Raw genomic sequence first — 21,502 nt, 5'->3', positions numbered from 1 at the left:
CCAAGTGTTGGCAGATAATAATATCTTAAAGGGCACTGAAGTATAAGAATAACTACATCCTTGCAGATGTTTTATGAAATATACCCCATTAGTCACTTTATAGTTGAGAGGCAGAAAAATAGGCACCTAGCAACAGCATGCTGCTCCTTGGGATAAAATAAAAGCCATTTTACATCCGGAAGATATTGTCTTTTCTTTGGGAGGGGTGGTGTCAGGCTAGCACATTTAATTACATAGAAAACTCTCACAAGGAGACTGGGCTGTTGATTGTCCACGTGCATGATGAATGACAGTAACGATATCCCCGACGATGGCTTTTGGTGGAGGGGATGGGCCTCGCTGGGAGCCTTCCAGACAAGTTCATAAGTCATTCCTGTGCAGAGACCCTGAGACTGCTTAAGAACTGCGCTTTTCCTCTGAAAAGCCACCTTCCTGCCTCCCTCTCTTCCTCTCTGAGTGGATTCTGGAAGGGGGGCACTGCCTGCCTCCAGAACCCAAAAGTAAGGATCTGGCACCTAATACAGTATCAGGACCCACTTTCCCCCACTGGCCACCAGCAACCACATGAAAATGCTAAGCCCGCATTAGCACCCGATTAGGTTGAATTTCCAGAAGGTTCTTTTCTCACACCAATTAGGACATGTGCAAAGTAATAGGAGGCAAGCGAAAGTGATGAAGGAATAAAGCATGGGTAGAGCAATTGTCCTCCAATAATTGTATTTTGTTCTATACTTCTCAATATTGTACAATTATAATCTTTGATAATTATTACTCAAGAATTATGGTTTATGAGTATTGTTCAATTGTCATCACCGATTGAATGATACTTAGGTGTGTTCTTTTTATAAAAGTTAATAAGTAACAAGGAAAAACAAAAACCTAACTTTCAGCAAGGGGGAATTCCTTGAGGAATTCTACATATCTATGTACATTCCTTGAGGTGCTTGCCTCTTGGCCAGTGCAGAGGACAGCCCACCATGGCCCCAAGGCCACTCTGCAGACATTTGCTGAGCCCCTGAGGATACATAGCCCTGACCTCTAGCAGTTCCCCTTCAGCAGGGGAGTGTGGCCCCCAGGAGACTTCCCAGAAGCAGGTTATTCTCTCTGCATTGTGGGGACTTGGGAGCAGGCAGAAATTCACACTTAAGTCAATATCTTGCCTTCAAGTCTTGGCCTCTGTTGGTTAATAGTGGAATGTAAAGTGAAGCAGTGCAGTGAGGGTTAGCACACGTGGGGAAGCCAGGGCTGGAGGAGAGGTGAACTCTCCCTCTCTCCTTAAAAAATAAAAACAGAAGGCAGGAAGGAAGGGAGGGAGACAGAGCACAAAATGTTAGAAATCCTGATGACTATTGCACAATGTTGCAAATATAATTAATGCCTGAATTGTACACTTGTTGTCATTCAGCCAGTAAGTCCTGTCCGACTCTTTGCGGCTGCATGGTCTGCAGCACACCAGGCTTTCCTGTACTTCACTATCTCCCAGAATTTGCTCAAACTCCAAATTTTAGGTTATATGTACATATTGACCACAGTTTAAAAATAGTATAATATACTCCAAACCATTGAATTGTACATTTTAAATGAAGTGACTTGTATGGTATCTAAATTTATATCTTAAGCTGGTTTTTAAATTTTTGATATCCATGAGTTGTGTGTGTGTGTGTGCACACACACACATATATAAGCACGGACACAGGCCAGCAGGAGAGACTGCCAACTTCTGAGTTAATCTACTTTGGCTGGGAATGTCAGAGTGAGGACTAGACCAAGGCATGGAGGAGAAATGTAACATATATATCCCTTGTTTACAAGTGCCCTGGAGGAAGGGAGAAAGATGTAAAGTATGCTGCTGCTGCTGCTAAGTCGCTTCAGTCGTGTCCGACTGTGTGCGACCCCATAGACGGCAGCCCACCAGGCTCCTCCATCCCCGGCATTCTCCAGGCAAGAACACTGGAGTGGGTTGCCATTTCCTTCTCCAATGCATCAAAGTGAAAAGTGAAAGTGAAGTCGCTCAGTCGTGTCTGACTCCTAGCGACCCCATGGACTGCAGCCTACCAGGCTCCTCCGCCCATGGGATTTCCCAGGCAAAAGGACTGGAGTGGGGTGCCATTGCCTTCTCCTAGAAAGTACTGTATGATGGATACTAAAATAATATCATCAGACTACAGGCTTCACATACTTTTATAAGTGGGAGGCATCTCTGCTTTTCTGCATCCTTTGTTTTCAAAGTCAGAGGCATGGCTAGCTCTGCTGATGGAGGCCAGTGAAGTTGTGACAACTAATGATCAAGCTGAAGCTCCTGTACTCCCAGGAAATGTCTGACTGTGCTTAGGAATGCTGCACATCTCCTTTGATTATGCCTTGGAGCCAGTGTTCCTTTTTCTGGAGGAGCCTTCAAGATCAAGGAGGCATGGTTTCAAGGTCAAGGAGGCATGATGGAGGCGACACTGGGTCTGGGTCAAAGACCGCCTCCCTTCCTGGGAGACCTTGAGGGCTGGCCGGTTGCCTGGGGTTCTTTGGCCATAAAATGTCGATGGTGATTCCCATGTCTTCTCCTTGGAGTAGCGTGAACAGGGAAATCCAAACAAGATAGCAAGTGAGCCTTCAGTAAGTGTGAATCACCGCCCTTGTTGGAAGGTGTTCTGGATGTACATAATAGAAAACATAATACATGAGCAAAAACAAACAAACAAACAAACAAAAACAGAAAGAAGGCACTGTTGAAAGGATACTGGGAAATCTCTTAGAAACCAGGGTCAGGGAGTGAGCCTGGATGCAGAAATGGGGTCTGGAGAGCTGGAAGCTCACTCCCTCTGGCTCCTCTGCGTGTCCATCTGTCTTGACACCCCTCCCTCTCTGCAGGCTGACTTCTGTTGCTCTGGCTTGCAGGCCAAATATGGTCACCCCGTGGCACCTGTGATTACATGCCTCTGTTTAAACCATGAGCCCAGGCTTTTCTCTCACGTCCTCACTTATGGCTCAGCCTGGGCAGGCGATCATGCCTTGTCTGCTGAGTCATGAGTGTGGGCAGGGGTCACACCGATAAACGTCATCCTCTGTCCATCCCTGTTGGCAGACAGGCACCAGGAGAGGTGCCCCCTACAAACATGATGGCAAAATCTAGTGGTCTGATTACATCAGTCAATGGAAGGGTGGCATTTGATTTTAAGAACCTCCTTTTATACTGTCCTTGTCTCCGCTGTCTTCTGTGAGTCCTGTCCTGTGAGCCCTGTGGAGCCTGGCCCTGGCTGGGAGCTGGGGCCAAGCAAAGTGAACCACGGTGATGCTGGGGGTCCCTCAGAGAGTGGAGCTGGGCTTGTGGGATGCTTTGGGGGCCCAGAAGTCACCCTGCAGCTGAAGTGGGACCAGGCTGTTCTGCTTGTGCTCAGGGAACCCTGTTCATTTCTCACAAAGTGTCTTGCAAATGTGAGTGGGTAAAGGTCATAGGAGGGTTTCCCAGGTGGTACTAGGGGTAAAGAACCCACTTGCCAATGCAGGAGACATAAGAGATATGGGTTCAATCCCTGGGTTGGGAAGATTCCTTGGAGAAAGTCATGGCAACCCACTCCAGTATTCTTGCCTGGAGAATCCCCATGGACAGAGGAGCCTGGTGGGCTGCAGCCCATATGGTCACAAAGAGTCGGACACAACTGAAGCGGCTGAGCATGCACACATGCATAAGTCGTAGGAACCCATTTCAAGCTAGCTTCAGCAGAGTAGGAGACTTTTTCTGGGTTTGCTTTCCTGGATCCCTCTGTCCCATCCCACCTGCTGCCCTTTGAGCCATTTCGCTATTTCCCAGCTCTCCACCCAGAGATAGACACGGTGAGTCCTGCGCTGATCTCCTCCCGTGAAAGGACAGTGGGGAAGATGCTGAACTAAGGGCTGCTGACATTTTTCCTCCTTTTCCTTTCATTGCCCATGGTCTGCAATTACTCCTTCCAGTCTTGGCCTTCAAAGCTGTGAGAGGGTGAGCAGGTGTTGAGAGCAACTTTGCTCTTTTTGAGTCAATCCTGTTACGTGGAAAAGGTCCAACTCTCTCGGGGGAGCTGGCAGCTCCTCCAAGGCCAGACCACTGGGCAAGGCTCCCGAGAGCAGTGCTAGCCTGCTCGGTGTCGCAAGGAGCTGGGCCAGGCCTGCTCGCCTCTGCCCCCAGGAGCAGGCCGCTTTTCAAACAGATGTACAGATAATTGACCGTCATAGGCAGACTGCAAAGGTGTACCAGGCTTGCAGAAAAGAGAAAAGAACCCTGAGCTGAGGACACTTCTGCCCCTCAGGTCTGTGCCCTCCTTCCATCTTTCCTCCACCCTCCTGTGCTGTTGGACATGGAGGAGCCAGTAACTTGCCAGGAGGTCTGTTCCACGTGTTGTGGAAGATGCTGGTGGTGGGAAGGGCAAAGGGCAGAAGGGGGGAGGTGTGCAGAAGAGCAGGCCTTACCTGCATCTAAGTGGGCAAACCCACTGCAGGTCCCTGCAGGACTTGAGCCTTAAGGATTAACCCTTAAGAAGCCACCAAGGCAAATAAGTACGTGATTACATTCACGGCTAGTTACTTAATAATAATAACCGGCATCTGTTCCTGGCACAGTTCTAATCCGCTTACACTTGTCAGTTCATTTAATCTTCACAGCGCTACAAGGTAGGCACTTCGATTAGCTTCATTTTACAAACAAAGTCGAGGCACAGACTGGTTAAATACTGGGCCCAGTTTCACAGGGCAAATCAGTGACAGAACCAGGATTTGAACACAGATAGTCCCCCTCCAGAGTCACTCCCCCAACTGCTTCCTAGGTTATCGGCCTCTCACGATGCAGGACAGGGTGGAATCAGTCTTTGCTTTAGTGTGCTGTGATCATTTAAAAGATGCTACTAGGGAGAAAACTTATTTTTAAAGTCTAACCATTGGAAAAGCAAGTTTTAGCAACAGAAGGTTTCATGATCCATTCGAAGCTCACCGGTCAGTTTGCATGCCTCCTAACTCCCACAGGAGTAAAACTGGCTGTTCTCGTTGCCATTAGCAGAGAGGAGCCACGCACTTAATGCGCAAGGGGAGGGTGGGCCAGTCCTTATTTAAGCCATGTGATCTGATGGGTGGGGGGCGGTGCTGGAAAGTGAACAAAGCTGGGAATTATTGCACTGCAGCTCACCCTGACGCTTACTGTGATTCTAGAATCTGTGAACATATGGTAACTGCTGGAAGTACCGAATAGCAGTTGGAAACCATAGACTTAAGGAACAAACCGGCTACTCTCTTTCTGTGTGTGTGTGAAAAGAAACACACAATTTTTTAAAATTGAAGTATAGTTGATTTACAATATATTATATTAGTTTCAGGTATAGAACATAGTAGTTAAATATTTTTATAGATTACACTCCATTAAAATTATTAGAAAATATTGGCTATATTCCCCGTACTGTACAATATATCCTTGAAGCTTATTTATGTTATACCTAGTAGTTTTTAACCTCTTAATTCCCTCCACCTCTCTGGCCCTCCCCACTTCCTTCTCCACATTGGTAACCTCTGGTTTGTTCTCTAATACGTGAGTCTGTTTGGTTATATTAATTCACTTGTTTTATTGTTTAGATTCCTCAAGAAGTGATTACATGCAGTATTTGTCTTCCTCTTGTACTACTCCTGCCCTTCACATCTCTTCCCACAGCCCATTTTCACTCCCAAATCTGAAGAAAGTCCAGAACAAACTATTTCCTCACCTTCAATCCATCCCCCACACATCAGTGTGAGAGTTTTCCCTCTCCTTTTCCAGTTTTGGTTGGACCTTAAATTCCTCTTCTTTGTTGTATGGGGCTGGATGGAGAGCTAGAAATGTCGGGATGACAGCTTATTTGAGATCCGTGGTGGCCCTTGGGAATTCAGGCCAAGGGCTGCTTCTCTTGCCAGTTGACGGAGCCCCACTGTGTAGCTAGCAAAACCCACCCCTTCCCCTCCCCTGCCACGTCCCCCTTCCCCCACCTGGTCAGCAACCTTTGCATCTTTCCCCTCTTCTCTGACCTCTTTGGGAGCATCCTGCTGGTGATGTCCATTCCCCCCCTCTGTGCCTGGTGCTGACTCCACTTAGCCTCTGTCTTAGTCTGTTCAAGCTGCTGTAACACCACAGACTGGGTAGCGTATAAACAACAGAAACTTACTTCCCACAGTTCTGGAGGTTGGGAAGTCCAAGATCAAGGTGTCGGAAGATATGGTGTCAGGTGAGGTCCTGCTTCCTGGTTCACAGACAGCTGTGTCTTCTTGCTGCATCCTCTCATGGCAGAAGGGCTGGGGGAGCTGGCTGGTGTCTTTGTTATGAGGGCAAATCCCATTCATGTGGGATTCATTCAACCCCATTCACCCTCACGATCTAATCACCTCCCAGAGGCCCCATCATTTGGGGGAGCTGGGTTTCAACATATGGATTTTGGTGAGGGGGAGACACAAATATTCAATCTATAGCAACCTCTTTCATTGTATAGTTTACATGTTTTGTCTCTCTCTTCTAAACGATAAGATTCTGGAAGGTCTGAACCATGTTTTCTTCATTCACTACCTGCCTTACTCCATCAGCAAGCAGTGCTTGTCGCTCCTGTGTCCACATCCATTCATCTTTGTAGACTTAATGTTGAGCACCCTGCCTTTGACCAAGAAATGAATCCACTGCTATTCAGAGATTTTCCTGTCTTCTGACTCCTCTTTCTCTTCCCCAACCAAGTTGCTTTGGGAACTAAGGGAACTAGCTTCCCCTCCTCTCGTAGTGAGAGAGGTCTGGAAGTCAGTCTCATGGGTAAACTGAGGCTTCCCTAGATGCCTGCTGTTTCACATAACAAATTCTCCCAGAAAAACCAGTTAAGACATTCTGGTCTAACCACATCTCTCTAGAAAGCCCTATACAGAGAGTGCTAGCTTCCTATGTGGTATCCACTCTCTTTCTTTCTTAGAGACAGAGATACAATGTAATTCCAGGTGGCATGTAGTCAGTCAAAGGACTATGATTTTCTGCCTCTTTTGTAGAAGATGAAAGCAGAAATTGTTGGATGAAACTTCTGGGAAAGACATTCTTGCCCTTCCATCCTACCTGCCTTGTTTGGGGTGTGGATGTGATGGCTGGAGCTGCAAGAACCATATTGAGTTCACAAAGAAGAGACTAAAAGAATCACAAAGACTCGGTCCTAATTTTCTTGATTCTAATTGATTCATAAGCCACTGATCTAATGCCAGTAATTACCCACACTTTCATTTCACATTAAACAATACATAGACCATTGTGTTTAAGTCACTGTAACCAGTCCTCTTACTAGCAACTAACAGCAATTTCTAGCTGATACACTGAATTAGATGATAAACTCGAAGGCCTTAGTTACAGGGAGTTGAGCTCTTATAAAGGCACCGTTCTCAGAAATTCTTCCTTTGCTGACAAGCCCTGGTGTCAATACTCTCTGAGTTAAGTGAAATCTTTTTGGTGTTCCCAAATTTAACTTCTTCAGTGAAAGTGAAAAATGAAAGCTGCTGGGCTCCCTCCCTAGAAGCAGTTTTAGGAAAGCAAGTCATCATATCCCTTTGACTCGTGGTCACCTGCGACAGCATCGCCGATTCCATGCCCGCGAGCTACATGTTGAAGTTCTCCAACATCTGGCAGCTGAGCTGCCACTGGCTTTTTTAAGCACAAGTAAAACCAAGCATTCGAATGTTCCCAATTTAGCCTCTGAAGCATTATGTTGGGCGCCTCTACCTTGGTCCACAGCTGCCAGCAATCCAAAGCTCTTTCTTGTACAGACATTTTCAGTTTTTTAAATTTAGGTATTCTCCTCACTCCCAATGGTGGTGAAGTTACCCTGGAGGAATTTTTATAGAGGCAGTCACTGTTGTGTCTTACTAACCAAAGGTGTCTAAAAGGTTTCCCTGGGGCTGGGGTGGTAGGGACGGTCTTTAGAAGAGAGCAGAAAAACCTGCTGAGAAGCTGAAAGTCCTGTGTCCTGTTAATGCCTTATGAAGAACTCGTTCCTCTCTGTAGCCAGGCCCTCATCTCAAGCAGCCAATTTTTTTCAATTTTTTAATGAATTTATTTAGTTTTCATTGAAGGATAATTGCTTCACAATATTGTGTTGATTTCTGCCATATATCAACATGAATTAGCCATAGGTATACATATATCCCATCCTTCTTGAGCCTCCCTCCCACTTCCCACCCCACCCCACCCCTCTAGGTTGTCACAGAACCGCAGTGTGAGCTCCTGGAGTCATACAGCAAATTCCCACTGGCTGCCTGTTTTACATATGGTAGTGTATGTTTCCGTGCTGCTCTCTCCATTCGTCCCACCCTCTCCTTCCCCGCCCCCGACTCCTGCCATGTCCAAAAGTCTGTTCTCCGTGTCTTCAAGCAGCCAGTTTTAAATGGTAGTCATGCCATAAGGGTGGGGTCAAGGTGGTGGGAATAAAACCCCACCTTCTTTCTCCTTCATGCCTGTGCAGGGTGAGAAGCCGAGTCAGTGGGAGGCAGCACTCCGGAACTGAAGGACTCCATCCTCAAGGGCTGACCATCCCATCTTGTGGACCCCTTCATCTCCAGACGATGCTGCCCAGGACCTGAGGGTTCTTAGACTGCCCTCTCCTTCTGTGCTTTTTCTCTAGTCGTGCTCCAGGTTAGTGCCACAGTCTGTAAGAAGCAAGTGGAATCAGAGAATATCAGCAGCACAAGGGGCTTCAGAGACTGCCTCATCCCACTTTCTAATTTGACATTTGGATAAAACGAAGTCCATGGCAGAGAGATGACAAGTCTCAGGGCACATCACTAATTAGTGACTAGCTTTAGGTCCTGAGCCTAGGCTGGCAAGTTTGGCATAGTAATAGATAATAGCAAGAGTGTACACACACACACACACACACACACACACAGACACACAAACTCTTGTTTAGTTCACTATGTGCATGGTGCTGTTGTAAAATATGTATAGGGTTGTGTGCATATTATCTTTCCCATTTTATGCATAAGGAGTACAAAGCTCAGAGATGTTAAGTGACTTGCCCAAAGTCACAGCTGGTGACTGGCAGAACCAGAACGTGAACTCAGGCAGTCTGGCTCTGCTCTTGACCCCTGCACAGTCCTGACATACTAGCGTGCGGTCTTTACTCACTTATGGTCCAGAGGAAGGATCTCTAATAAATTCCTTGGCCAGAGGATTCCTGGCTTGATATCTTACCCTTAGAGGGACATTTCCCAAAACATGATGGTACGAGGTACTAAAGTAAGGCTTCAACCAAAACTACAGCTAAGCAAGAAATTCCATGGTCAAACAAATGTGCAATGTTGTATTAAAACAAGTTAAACAGAATTGCTTTTACCACAGAACTTCTCAGAGCCTTCCATATGCCAGTGGACATTGTGAATTTTCTAAAAGAGTCTAAAAGCATTTCCTAAACCTTTTGGAACATGGAGCGTTTTTTCATGCATTGATGTCATCACACATCATGTGGCTTCTGGAAAACTCAATCAAGTAAAAAAGGCAAATTTTATTTGATGTATTGTTATGAAAATAGCTTTGACCTCAAGAATGCACTAAAATGGAAAACAACTTTGACTCAAGGATACCCTCCAGGGTTTCCTGGAACACAGTTTGAGAACTGATGTCCTAGCAAATAATATATTAAAAATAAGGCTTGAAGGACAGGATCATGGGCTAAATAGCGTCTTGTCCTCGTGAAGGACAGGAGGAAATCGAATGAAAGAGCATGAATGTGTTTTAAGAATCAGTCTTTCATTCTACTGATTCCTTATTTTCCCTTTTCTTTCTCTTCTCTTCCCTCCTTTCTTCTTTCCATTTAAAAATTCCTCATTGCTCCATAAAGGATTTAAAGTAGCTTACTCTTCCAGTAAGTCAACATTCTTATTGATAGAGCCACATTGCAAAATAAGTAAAGTGTTATTTTAGTGAGGGGGGGGTGCTATCCCTATCCCCCCAATTCTCCTTGATTTGCACCCCTATAAATCAACCTGAAATTTCTATCATTAGCATTTTGGTTATTTGGGTAAAGCCATGTCTTTCTAGAAAGAGGCTCTGGCTCAGATATAATTTGGATATGGCAGGAAGTGTGACGTGTTGGGCTACACCACCTGAGCCTCTGCACAAGGGGCTCAGTTTAGGGAGCTTTTCCCAAATAAGAATCCTGAGGGATCGGGACTCAGAATGGGGGACTACTGCTGCGGCTACCCTCAGGGGACCCTAGAAAGTGAGGTACCTGGTGAGAAGTAGCTGCTGTTTTTTAGGGAGATGTCCAAAGGTGCCTTTTATTCATTTAACAGTTTTACCTGGGGTCTGCCCTGGATCCGAGGTCATTGTGTGTTTCTACTAGACCAGAGGTCTTTGAGGGCTTCCCTGGTGGCTCAGACAGTAAAGAATCTGCCTTCAATGCAGGAGACCAGGGTTCGATCCCTGGGTCAGAAAGATCCTCTGGAGAAGGGAATGGCAACCCACTCCAGTATTGTTGCCTGGAGAATCCCATGAACAGAGGAGCCTGGCAAGCTATAGTTCATGGGGTCACAAAGAGTCAAACATGACAGAGTGACTAACACAGGTGTCTTTGAACCTGACCTCAACCTTCAGGACAAAGCCAATGTGACATCCGGGGTAACCCAAACCAGGTGGGAAAAATGAAACATCTGTCCTACTGGGTGACACAGCGTCCTCCTTTGTAACACTGGCCTGTGCAATGTCACCTTGTCCTTTTGCTCACGAGGCAGCTGATCCACAGGAAGATGCCCCGGTGCCCACAGCCTGGGGCCAGATGGAGAATCACCCGGTAGAGGGACACTAAGGGTCCTCCCCGTCCTGAGGGCAGCTCTGCCTTCCTCGCTTCTTTGTCTTTTCCAGCCTTGAGTTTTAGGGCTCCTGCCAGGTGACGCTAGCAGTGAATCACCACCTCTTACACTTGCCACTGCCATGTGCCATATGCCACACTTGAGCCCCGGTGTGTGCCAGGCGAATCCTTAGCTGTTTTCCTGGAGTGGGCTTGCGTGATTGATGTGCTCCTCGTCCAGGCAAACCATCTAACTAAGTGTTTTATAAACAAGAAAACAAATTTATTGGGGGTTTTCCACGTACAATAGTACTACACACTCCTTCAGAAAATACAGATGAGAAAGTGGAAAAGTCACCCACAATCCTGTCACCCAGAGATAAGGACAGCCAGCTCTGGATGTGAACCCCACCTGCCCTACAGACACTTGTGGAAGGTCCCAGGTGGGATTCATACGTGGCCAGAGTCATGGCCATTCTTCCACCCTCCCCGCCCTCCACGCCCATCCCCATTGCTTTGCAGCAGTGTCTACACTGCAGAAGGGGCTGGGTTTTGTGTGTGGATTCTCTGGCTTAGAGGGTAATGGAGAGGACAGCGTGGACTCAGGCCCCCTTTCTGTCTCAGGGATGGATGGATCTGATGGGGTGCGAGGGGGGAGGAGCCGGCTCCACAATTCTGAGTAGGATTCAGTGTGTCCCACACAGTGAGGACTCGGGAGTTCAGCTCTGCTCAGGCGAATGAAGGATGTCTGTTCTCTGCCATGTATTGAAGCCACTAATTTCCTCTCGGGACACCCCTGTCATGGAGTGGGGGGCCTCTGGTAGGGATACCACTCTCTTGCCAAGTGTCTGCCAGTCTAATTCCTGGTTTCTCTGCTCACCCTTGATGCTGCCTTGGTATTCCCTTTAGATCTCCTAATTTGAAGTCTGTATTTAGTCTTTTCTGCCTTAGCACATGCCTAATAGTTAAATATGAAATCCAAGACATCATAAACCATCGGCCTCCTGTTTCATATAAAATGCATGAGGAGACATCACCAACATTCACAGGCTCTGATGAATCACCTCAGGTTCTCAACATCTCCCCACCACTCTTTTTAAAAAATTTTTTATTTTGAGTTGGGGGTTTCCCCTGTGGCTCAGTGGCAAAGAATCTGCCTGCACTGCAGAAGCCGCAGGTGATATGGGTCAGGAAGATCCCTGGAGGAGGGCATGGCAACCCACTCCAATATTCTTGCCTAGAGAATTCCATGGACAGAGGAGCCTGGCAGGCTACAGTCCATGGGGTTGCAAAGAGTTGGACATGACTGAAGCAACTTAGCACAAGCACGCACATAGCCAGTTAACAGTGTATCACTCTGAATTCTTCAGATTAAACAGGAAAAGAGCTGGGAAAAGTTGGGCTCTGCACTGGCCAGCTAGAGCAATCCTCTCTGCTGGCTCAGCCTCTTCACCGGCAGCCCTGCTGGCTCATCTGTTTATTCTGCAATTAGCACTGGAAGGAGACTCACGGGGAAACTTTTGCTTGGGGGCCCAGAATTTATATTTCAGAACTTCTTCCCCTCATTAGAGCACCAGATTCTGTCAGGAGAGTTTGAAAACAATAGCTCTCTGTGCTCTTCCAAAAATGCTCTTGATAATAATCATTGATAATTTCAATATCCACAAATGTGGTCTTTCTAATACTGTCTTCCAGTTCTTCAACTTCTCCTCCTCCCGGTGATCTTATCCTTTATGGCATCTTTAAAAAAATTTTTATATGTCTATCTCATATAGAGTACTGATTTCATTCATTTTTCAAAATTTTATTGGTAAATAGTTGATTTACCTTGTATTATTTTCAGGTTTACAGCATAATGATTCAGTTTTATATATATATATATATATATATATTATATGTGTGTATGTGTATATACATACATATATATTCATTCTTCTTCAGATTCTTTTCCCATATACGTTATTACAGAATATCGAGTAGGGTTCCCTGTGCAATACAGGAGGTCCTTGTACAGGTTGGTTATCTATTTTATATATTGTAGTGTGTATATTTTAACCCCAAGCTCATAATTTATCCACCCCACCTCACCCCCCTACATTTTCCTTTTTTTTGTTTTTGAAAATCTGTAAATCTATTTTTGTTTTGTAAATAAGTTCATTTATAAAAATTAGATTCCACATATAAGTGATGTCATGATATTTGTCTTTCTCTGGGTGACTTAGTATGATAATCTCTAGGTCCATACAAATTGCTGCAAATGGCATTCTTTCATTCTTTTTTGCTTAGTCGCTCAGTCACGTTCGACTCTTTGTGACCCTATGAACTGTAGCTGGCCAGGCTCCTCTGTCCATGGAATTTTCCAGGCAAGAATACTGGAGTGGGTTGCCATTTCCTTCTCCAGAGGATCTTCCTAATCCAGGGATCGAACCCACATCTTCCATGTCTCCTGCATTGCAGGCAGATTCTTTACTCACTGAGTCATCTGGGAAGCCATTAGGAAATGACAGTGACACTCTTTAAGTAGGATTTTCTACCAGTTTCATTAGAATTGACCACATATCTCAAAACCTTAACTGGTTGGTCATCCAGATGGCAGATTTAGGAGAGGGCACGCTAGGATGGAACAGGACAGAAACTTGGTCTGCAAAGGGAGGCAGCGAAGCAGCATCTGAGAGCATGCACTGAGACCTTGTCAGTGGTGGGTTCAAGTCCCTGCTCTGGAATGTTAATGAGATGACCTGAGCATCTTGAGAGTTGAGATGATGTGTGGAAAGCACCGGAACAGCATCTGGGACATAGGCACTGTCGCACACTCACTGTTAAGACTTTTTTTTTTAAATTAAACATGGCACCGAGAAGTTTTTAAGCACATTCTGGTTTAATAGGCATTTTGACACTGTAAGGTGGTGTCAGTATCTGTCCTGCAGATGGGAAAGTGGCTCTCTAGGCTACCTAGCCTGTCCCCAGGAGAGGGGATAACACAGGTATGTCCGTGGAGGGCATGCAGGTGAGTTACCCAAGGTAGGAGGAAAGACAAGAGTCTCCCTTGCCTGCCAGGCTGGAGGTGCAGAAGCTCATTCATCCTTCTCTGGGCATGTGGCTGGTCTCCTCAGAAACTGCTGGGGCAGGTCTGATGGTCAGGGCACTTGGCCCGAGGCCCCAGCATGGGCTGCTCACAGAAGCATGTGACTGGGGGAGGAATGACAAAGTCGGGATTCTTGCTCCAGGTTATTGACGCAGGAGGTGGGAGGGGATGGGGGCACATGGGAAGTTGGTGAAAACATTCCCCTGACTATTCTTTCTCATGGCTGAGTAATGTTCCATTGTATATATGTACCACATCTTATTTATCCATTCCTCCGTCAATGGATGTTTAGACTGCCTCCGTGTCTTAGCTATTGTGAGTAGTGTTGCAATGAACATAGGGGTACATGTATCTTTTCAAATTATAGTTTTCTCCAGATATATGCCCAGGAGTGGGATTGCTGGATCATCTAGTAGTTCTAGTTTTAGTTTTTTAAAGAAACCTCCCATAGTGATTATACCAATTTACATTCTTGCCAGCAATGAAGGAGGGTTTCTTTTTCTCCATATCCTTTCCAGTATCTGCTATTTGTAGACTCTTTGATGATGGTCATTCTTACCAGCGTGAGGTGATACCTCATTGCAGTTTTGATTTGCATTTTTCTGATAATTAGTGACATTATGCATCTTTTCACATGCCTCTTGGTCATCTTTATGTCTTCTTTGAAGAAATGTCTATTTATATCTTCTGCCCATTTTTTTGTTGGGTTTTTGTTTTTGGATATTAAGCTGCATGAGCTGTTTGTATATTTTGGAGATTAAGCCCTTGTTGTTCAGTTCATTTGCAAATATTTTCTCCTGTTCTGTGGGTTGTCTTTTTGTTTTGTTTATGGTTTTCTTTGCTGTGCAAAAGCTTTTAAGTTTAATTAGATCCTGTTTGCTTATTTCTGCTTTTTTTTTTTTTCATTACTCTAGGAGGCGGAGAAAAAAAGATACTGCTGCAATTTATGTCAAAGAGTGTTTTGCCTGTTTTCCTCTAAGAATTTTATAGTGCCCGGCCTTACATTTAGGTTTTTGATCCATTTTTTAGTTTATTTCTGTATATGGTGTTAGAGAATGTTCTGATTTCATTCTTTTACATTCTGTCCAGTTTTCTCAGCACCACTTATTGAAGAGACTTTTTCTCCATTGTATATTCTTGCCTCCTTCATCATAGTTTAATTGACCATAGGTGTGTGGGTTTATTTGGGGGATTTCTATCTTGTTCCACTGATTCATTATGGTATTTTGGCCACTCATGCCCCTGGCCATGCCCTTGACCTTGCCATTACTAACAGTCGTACTCCCTTCGTAATCTCAATTTCCACCCTCTCATCATAGTTTTCTCCTTGCAGTTCAGGCTTCTGTTCTGTCCAGTGGTTCTTCCACCTCATTGAGATTCACAGTCAATGGACCTATCACCCTTTCACTGTTGCCCACCACCCCCATTGTCACCCACAAGTCCTCACTGCCCTCCTTACCCTCTTAGATTATATGGTTTCTCATTATCACCCTGGCCACTAGTACACATTCAACTCCCTTCCACTTCTTCCTTCATTGCACCTTCTTGGCAAGACCAGAGAGGCCTGGCTGAATCTACCTCTGTCCACTGTGTCTGCACCAGCAAGGCTGAGCATGCCACTGGCTGTGGTTGAACTTCAGGTGGGACCTTGGTGCTGGCCTGGTCCCTCTATTCCATTTCCCTACACCATTATTCTCCCACTCTGTAAGACAATGATTTCCCATTTTCTCCACCCTTCTCAAACCCTCAGTCTTCCTCCCCCATGCTCACTCTCAGCTGATGACCTTGCTTCCTAGTTCAGGGGGATTATAGAACAATAAACTGACAAGTCCCACCTCCCCACCACCGCACCCACCCACCCATCCTCATCACTGCATGTCTGGTCTGCCTTCCCTGCTGGCACTGGGGTGAATTTCCCAAGCTTCCATCAGCAGTACTCAAAGTGTGGTCCTTGCTCCTGACTGGCAGTATCAGCATCTCTGGGAGGTGATCGGAACTACCAATTCTCCAGCCCACTCCAGACCTGCTGAATCAGAATTTGTGGGGTAGAGCCTGGGAACTGTCTCTCCAAGTGATTCTTCAGCACAATGAAATTTAAGAAGCACTTAGCTAGAACCCTTTCTCTCTCACCTGCTCAGGAATATCCCCCTGGGGTGGCTCCCTCTCTCTTTTGCACCATCGCACTTTTTCTTCTTTTGGATAGATAAATTTCCGTTCCATCCTGTATATAGGCTGGATACAAAACATACAACCTCTCTTGATTCCAAATCCCACTTTAGCTACCACCCCATTTCTCTACTTCCTTCTTTCTCTTAACATCCCCTCCATCAGTCTTTTGCTCCCACCATCCCCTAAAATGAACTTGCTAAGGCCATTTTGGCAGAAACTGGCTATATGGTCACCCAACTGTTTCTTCTTTCAGGAGACACAACTAACTGACATTTCTCAATATCTGTGCATGTAAATAAGCCCAGATGACTAGTTCTTGGTGTGGGAGCATGAACCTTCAGGCTGAGGCATTTGAGCAAGGGTGTGCTTCGACATGGACTGTCCCTTCCCTTCTCTACAATAATGATCCCCACGTTTATATCTCTAGCCTGGACCCAAGACTTGCTTATCCAACTGCCTACAAGGCATCTCCATTTGGCATCCACTAGACATCTCAATGGGGCTTCCTAGGTGGTGCTAGTGGCAAAGAACCTGCCTGCCAACGTAGAAGACACAAGAGACACAGGTTCAATCCCTGGGTCAGGAAGATCCCCTGGAGGAGGGCCTGGCAACCCACTCCAGTATCCTTGCCTAGAGAATCCCAAGGACAGAGGAGCCTGGAGGGATATGGTCCATAGGGTCGCCAAGAATCAGGCATGACTGAAGTGACTTCACATGCATGCACACATCCAACGCACCAGACTCCTGGTGCCTTTAGTCACCTTTCACCATCGTCTTCTCCTTCTTGATAAAATGTTAACTCTGTCCTCCCAGATGCTTAAGTCAAAACAATGGACTAATCCTTATTTCCCACATCCCATTATTATCAGTTCCTACAGATCTTACCTAAAAAACACCGTGAGCCTCATCTCACCCTTGTGTAGGTGCTGTCTGGGTTCCAGCCACCGCTGTCTTCTCTTGCTGACACTCTTGCCATATCCTCCTAATTCTCTTCCTGCTCACATTCTGCCTGTCTCCATGTTGTTCTCAATAGAACATCTAGGATGATCTTTAGACCCAGAAATCAGAGTATCTTACTTTTCCAGTCTCGCCCTGCCCCCAGATCACTCAGAATTAAAACCTAAGCCCTTGAAATGGCTCTCAGGCCCCACATGGACTGGCTCCCATCACCTTTCTGACTTCATCTCTTCTGACTCTCTCCTTGGTTGGCTCCCCTCCTGTAACACTATCTTCTTTGCTGTTTGAAGCATATTCTTGCCTGGAATACACTTGCTCAGATAGTCACAGCCCACTCTCGCACTTCCTCTAAACCTGCAGTCAAATTTACTTCCACAGCGTGGCCTTCCCCGATATAAACTTATGCCCACCCACCCCTGTACTCCCTGTGCCTCTTAGCACTTTATACCACCTGGCAGACTAGACATAGGCTTATTTTTTGTTTGCCTATTCTTACCAGAATGTAAGGAGAACAGACCATCTTCTTTATTCTGTGTCCCCAGAACACAGAACAATGTTAGGTGCACAGTAGGTACTCAAAAAAACATCTGAAATGAATGAAAGAAGGAATAGCTAAATGGACCAGCCTTGTTGGGCCCAGGAGAGGAAGCAAGTCTCACCAGTTGAGTTTTTTTAATAATTAAATTTATTTTTAATTGAAAGATAATTGCTCTATAATATTGTGTTGGTTTGTGCAGAACATCAACATGAACCACCCATAGGTATACCTATGTCCCCTCCCTCTTGAACCTCCCACCTCCCTCCCCATCCCACCCCACTAGGGTGTTACCAAGTCCCGGTCTGAATTCCCTGAGTCACAGCAAATTCCCACTGGCTGTCTCTTTTACATATGGCACATGTGTGCCTTATTCCTGGTGAATGAGAGTCCTTTCTTGCTCTCCTTGTGAATTTTGTCACAAGGATCTTGTCTTCAAAGCCTCTCGTGTACCCTGTTTTGAACTGCCTGGGAAACTTGTCTCCTCCTGATGGAGTTGGCCTCTTAGATACCCTTGGTGACACCAGACATGAGTCCCCAGCACAGCCTTTGCTCGTGAGGCTCCGGGGCCCCGTTTGACACTGCAGGGTCCTGCCACGCACTCACTGAGGTCTGCCCAGCAGCGCAGTGGACAGCACCAGGTTCTACTTGTGTGAAAGTGCAGACAAGTCATCATGACAACTTCGAAAGAGAGGAGGGAGGTTTGAAGGCCCTTTCAGTCACAGGATTCTCGAGGAGAGATGAGCAAGACTGGGCAGGCAGCTTGGAGGTGCTGCTTCCTGCTCCTCCCCACTCTCTGACACTGTCTCTGGGAAAGGTTGTTGGAACCAGCAAACACACAGCTTTGTTGATGAAAAGCCTGTTTATTCCTAGTACACTGGACACTTTGTTCAAGAATAGTTCATCCATTTGAAAATATTGCCCTTGTAATGGTGCCAAGGTCATTCTCTGCTGGGGTTATCAGCAGAGTACGTGCCAGCTCTGCCTGGGGTATTTTAATAGGTGTATCGTTTCCCTGCCAAAGTGACTAAAGAACATTACATAGTTAATTTGTATTCAGTGCTCTCCCTGCATGCATTCTTAATATTCAGTTTTTACTGGGAATTTAAGAGGGGAAAAAAAAAGAGAAAGAAATGAATAAATAGGTTAGGATACAATGAACTGCTTTAAAAAAGGAATTTTAAGTGGTTCTGACTCATTTTGGAGTTCTGTACCCGTTTGATAATAACAATATACTTTGCAAAGCATTGGAGAGTTTTCAAAAAATTTTTATATTCATTCTCTCCTTTGATGCTCAAATTTACCCTGAAAGGAAGGATGCTGTGTCCTCTATTTTAAATGAGAAAACTGAGGCTCAGGAGGGTGAAATGGCTTGCCTCAAAGTCAAAGAATTAAACATGATGGAATGAGCGTTAGGATCCCAGTCTTAGTGCCTAGGTCATAGCTGTCGAGGTGATATAGGCTGGGTGATACAGGCGGGTCCATGGAGGAGGCAGGTCTAGCTGGGTTTGATCAGAGACCCTTGAAGTCTAGAAGTGAATGCAAATGGAGAGCAACTTTGTCAGTAGCTCTGGCCTTTTGAGTCAGCCAACACAAGATAATGAACACAGTTTCTCACCCTGAAAACCACGTGGAGATTCTATCTGCAGAGTGGCTGATGAGCACGAAGCAGGTGTGGCAGGACCTGGGGGAGAAAAGCATCCCTTGCAGCTGCCCCATGGCCCTCTGGGGAAACCTCCACCCTGGGCTTCAGGAGACCAGAATTCCAGTGCCAGTTCCACAGGGCATAGGTCTATTGCCTGACCTCGGGCAAACCCCATGTAAGATAGAGTCTGTCACCTCGGCTCACCCCTTGGTAGAGACAGTCGGCTTCCATTGGAATGTAGCCATGGATGACACAAAGAAATACAAAGCAGGTCCACAAGCTTGTGATTGCCACAAAGCTGAAGAGTGTAGCTAATGTCAAAGAACAGATCAGTTTTCTAGGTCTTGAGACTAGTTGGAACATCAGGATGGACCCTCTAAGGTAAATGGACAGAACTTTCCTTGGGTTTAACAAAAATTGCATCAGGAGCAACATTCATTATTGATCGACATCAGTCCCACTCTTAGAAAGTGAAAGGCACATGTTTGGACTGGAGAAGATTTATGAGTTTTAGTTGACCAGAGGCTCAGTGTGACTGGGGATGACAAACACATTAGTACAACCACGGACTCTATTGACAGAGGTGTAGGGCCTAGGAGGACTCACCTTGAACTTGCCTGCACAGTCAAATGAACATGGGCCTCCATAACAACGCTCTTCAAGAGGGTCATTGACAAGCTGGAGGCAGGGTAAGTGGAGAAGAAATCAAGGTCTATGTCAGGGCCCTATAAGGAGCTTCCCTGGAGGATCAGATGGTAGAGAATCCACCTGCAATGCAAGAGACTTGGGTTCCATTCCTAGGTCGGGAAGATCTCCTGGAGAAGGAAATAGCAATCCACTCCAGTTTTCTTGCCTGGAGAATTCTATAGACAGAGGAGACTTGTGGGCTACTAGCGGGCTACAGTCCACAGGGTTGCAAAGAGTCGGATATGACTGACTGCTTAACACTTTCATATGGCCTGTAAAGGAGAATACTCACTGGAGTGACATGATAGTGGTCGTCACATACTTAAATGATCAGGAGGATGTGGAAGTGCATAATCTACATGGAGAGCTGCAGGGCTGGAATGAAAACCAGGTTAGTGAATGAAAACCAGAGGGATGCAGAGTTTAGATGTAAAAATGGGGGCTGGAGGCCTTACGAAGTGGTGAGTTCCTGCCCATCAGCTGTGCAGCAGCCTGACCTTCTGATGGGGGGTTCCTGCCCCGTGTGGAATTGGCACTGGGAGATGCCTCCAGTGATGTGGGAAATGAGAGAATGCATGTGATGCAAACTCTACATGCTCTGTGAGTGTACGTTCGTTCTGCTTGAGGAGTTGGGGTCACGCCCGGGCCTTCCTTCATCAATGCTTTCCACTGTCTTGGGCAGGAGTAGAAGCTCTCCTCTAGTTTAGGATCAGTCTCTAGACTCTGCCCCTCCTCTGAATAGGCATGGAGACCAGAATGTTGCTTTGCCAAGGTTTTTGAGTGTGTTATATTTCCATTTCCCACCTGGGGACATTGAAGTAGTAGCAAAGACTTCAGGGTAGGGGAGGAATTCTGAGAAAGCTCCAGACAAGGCTCACCCCTTGGGAGGGAGTCTGTTCTAAGCAAGTCAAATGAGCTGGAAGCTCTGTGAGTCTGGCTTTACTGGGTTATCTTTTTTTCCCTTTTGGATCTACAGAATTAAGGTTGAGGTTTTTCTCTTTTCTGTTTCTTTTTAGAGGTTTCTGGGTTACCTAATAGATCAGCTGAACAAATCTGGAGAAATTTATCTTTCAAACAGAACTACTATTCAGGTGCTGGGTAATGAACTCTGTATCCGTGAAGGTAATTGACAAAATGAAGCTCTTAGGCTTGAGAACACTGTGGAAATGAAGCCCACAGCTTCAGGCATGAAACCAGATGGGATTTTGACTGAGGAACTTTCCTGAAGGGTGACTTTGCATTTTGCATCTGTGGTGTGCCCACCTCTGCTGTTCGTTCCTCACATCTGGACACCCTCCCCTACCCCATACCCCTTGCGCTAAGAATCACTACAGCCCCTAGCCAACCACAGGAGATAGTCCCAAACCAAAAGTCCTTGCCGCACCCTGGACCTGGGAGGAACCCCTGTACAAAGTGGGCTGGGTTAAGCAAAGACTCTCTCCTGGAAAATGGCGTTAGGCCTGGCCAGTCAGGTGGTCAGCGGCTGGCTGGAGCTGGGCTTGAGATAGGGGGGCAGAGTTGAAGCAGCCATTGTCTGACGTGTGCTTTCAATCAAACAAAAACATCCTGTTCAGTTACCATAACTAAGAGAGAGGCTATGTGGCTGTGGGTGCCTGGCATCTACCTCCTTCGCCTCAACA

The 21,502-nt window shown here is 46.0% G+C and overlaps 1 protein-coding gene across 2 annotated transcripts in view; it reads left to right on the top strand.

Annotated features, from left to right (window-relative positions):
* Positions 1-21,502, top strand: part of ARMC2 (armadillo repeat containing 2) — a 242,905-nt gene that overhangs the window by 26,601 nt on the left and 194,802 nt on the right. For both annotated transcript variants that reach the window (XM_059889700.1, XM_059889698.1), the window contains exon 4: positions 8,463-8,632. The gene's annotated coding sequence lies outside the window, so the exon portion shown is untranslated. The remainder of the gene's footprint in view (positions 1-8,462; positions 8,633-21,502) is intronic.

Source organism: Bos taurus, chromosome 9, assembly GCF_002263795.3.
Source record: "Bos taurus isolate L1 Dominette 01449 registration number 42190680 breed Hereford chromosome 9, ARS-UCD2.0, whole genome shotgun sequence".
NCBI classification, from domain to species: Eukaryota; Metazoa; Chordata; class Mammalia; order Artiodactyla; family Bovidae; genus Bos; species Bos taurus.
Note: the sequence above shows the minus strand (reverse complement) of the source record. Positions and strands in the feature narration are given on the sequence as shown.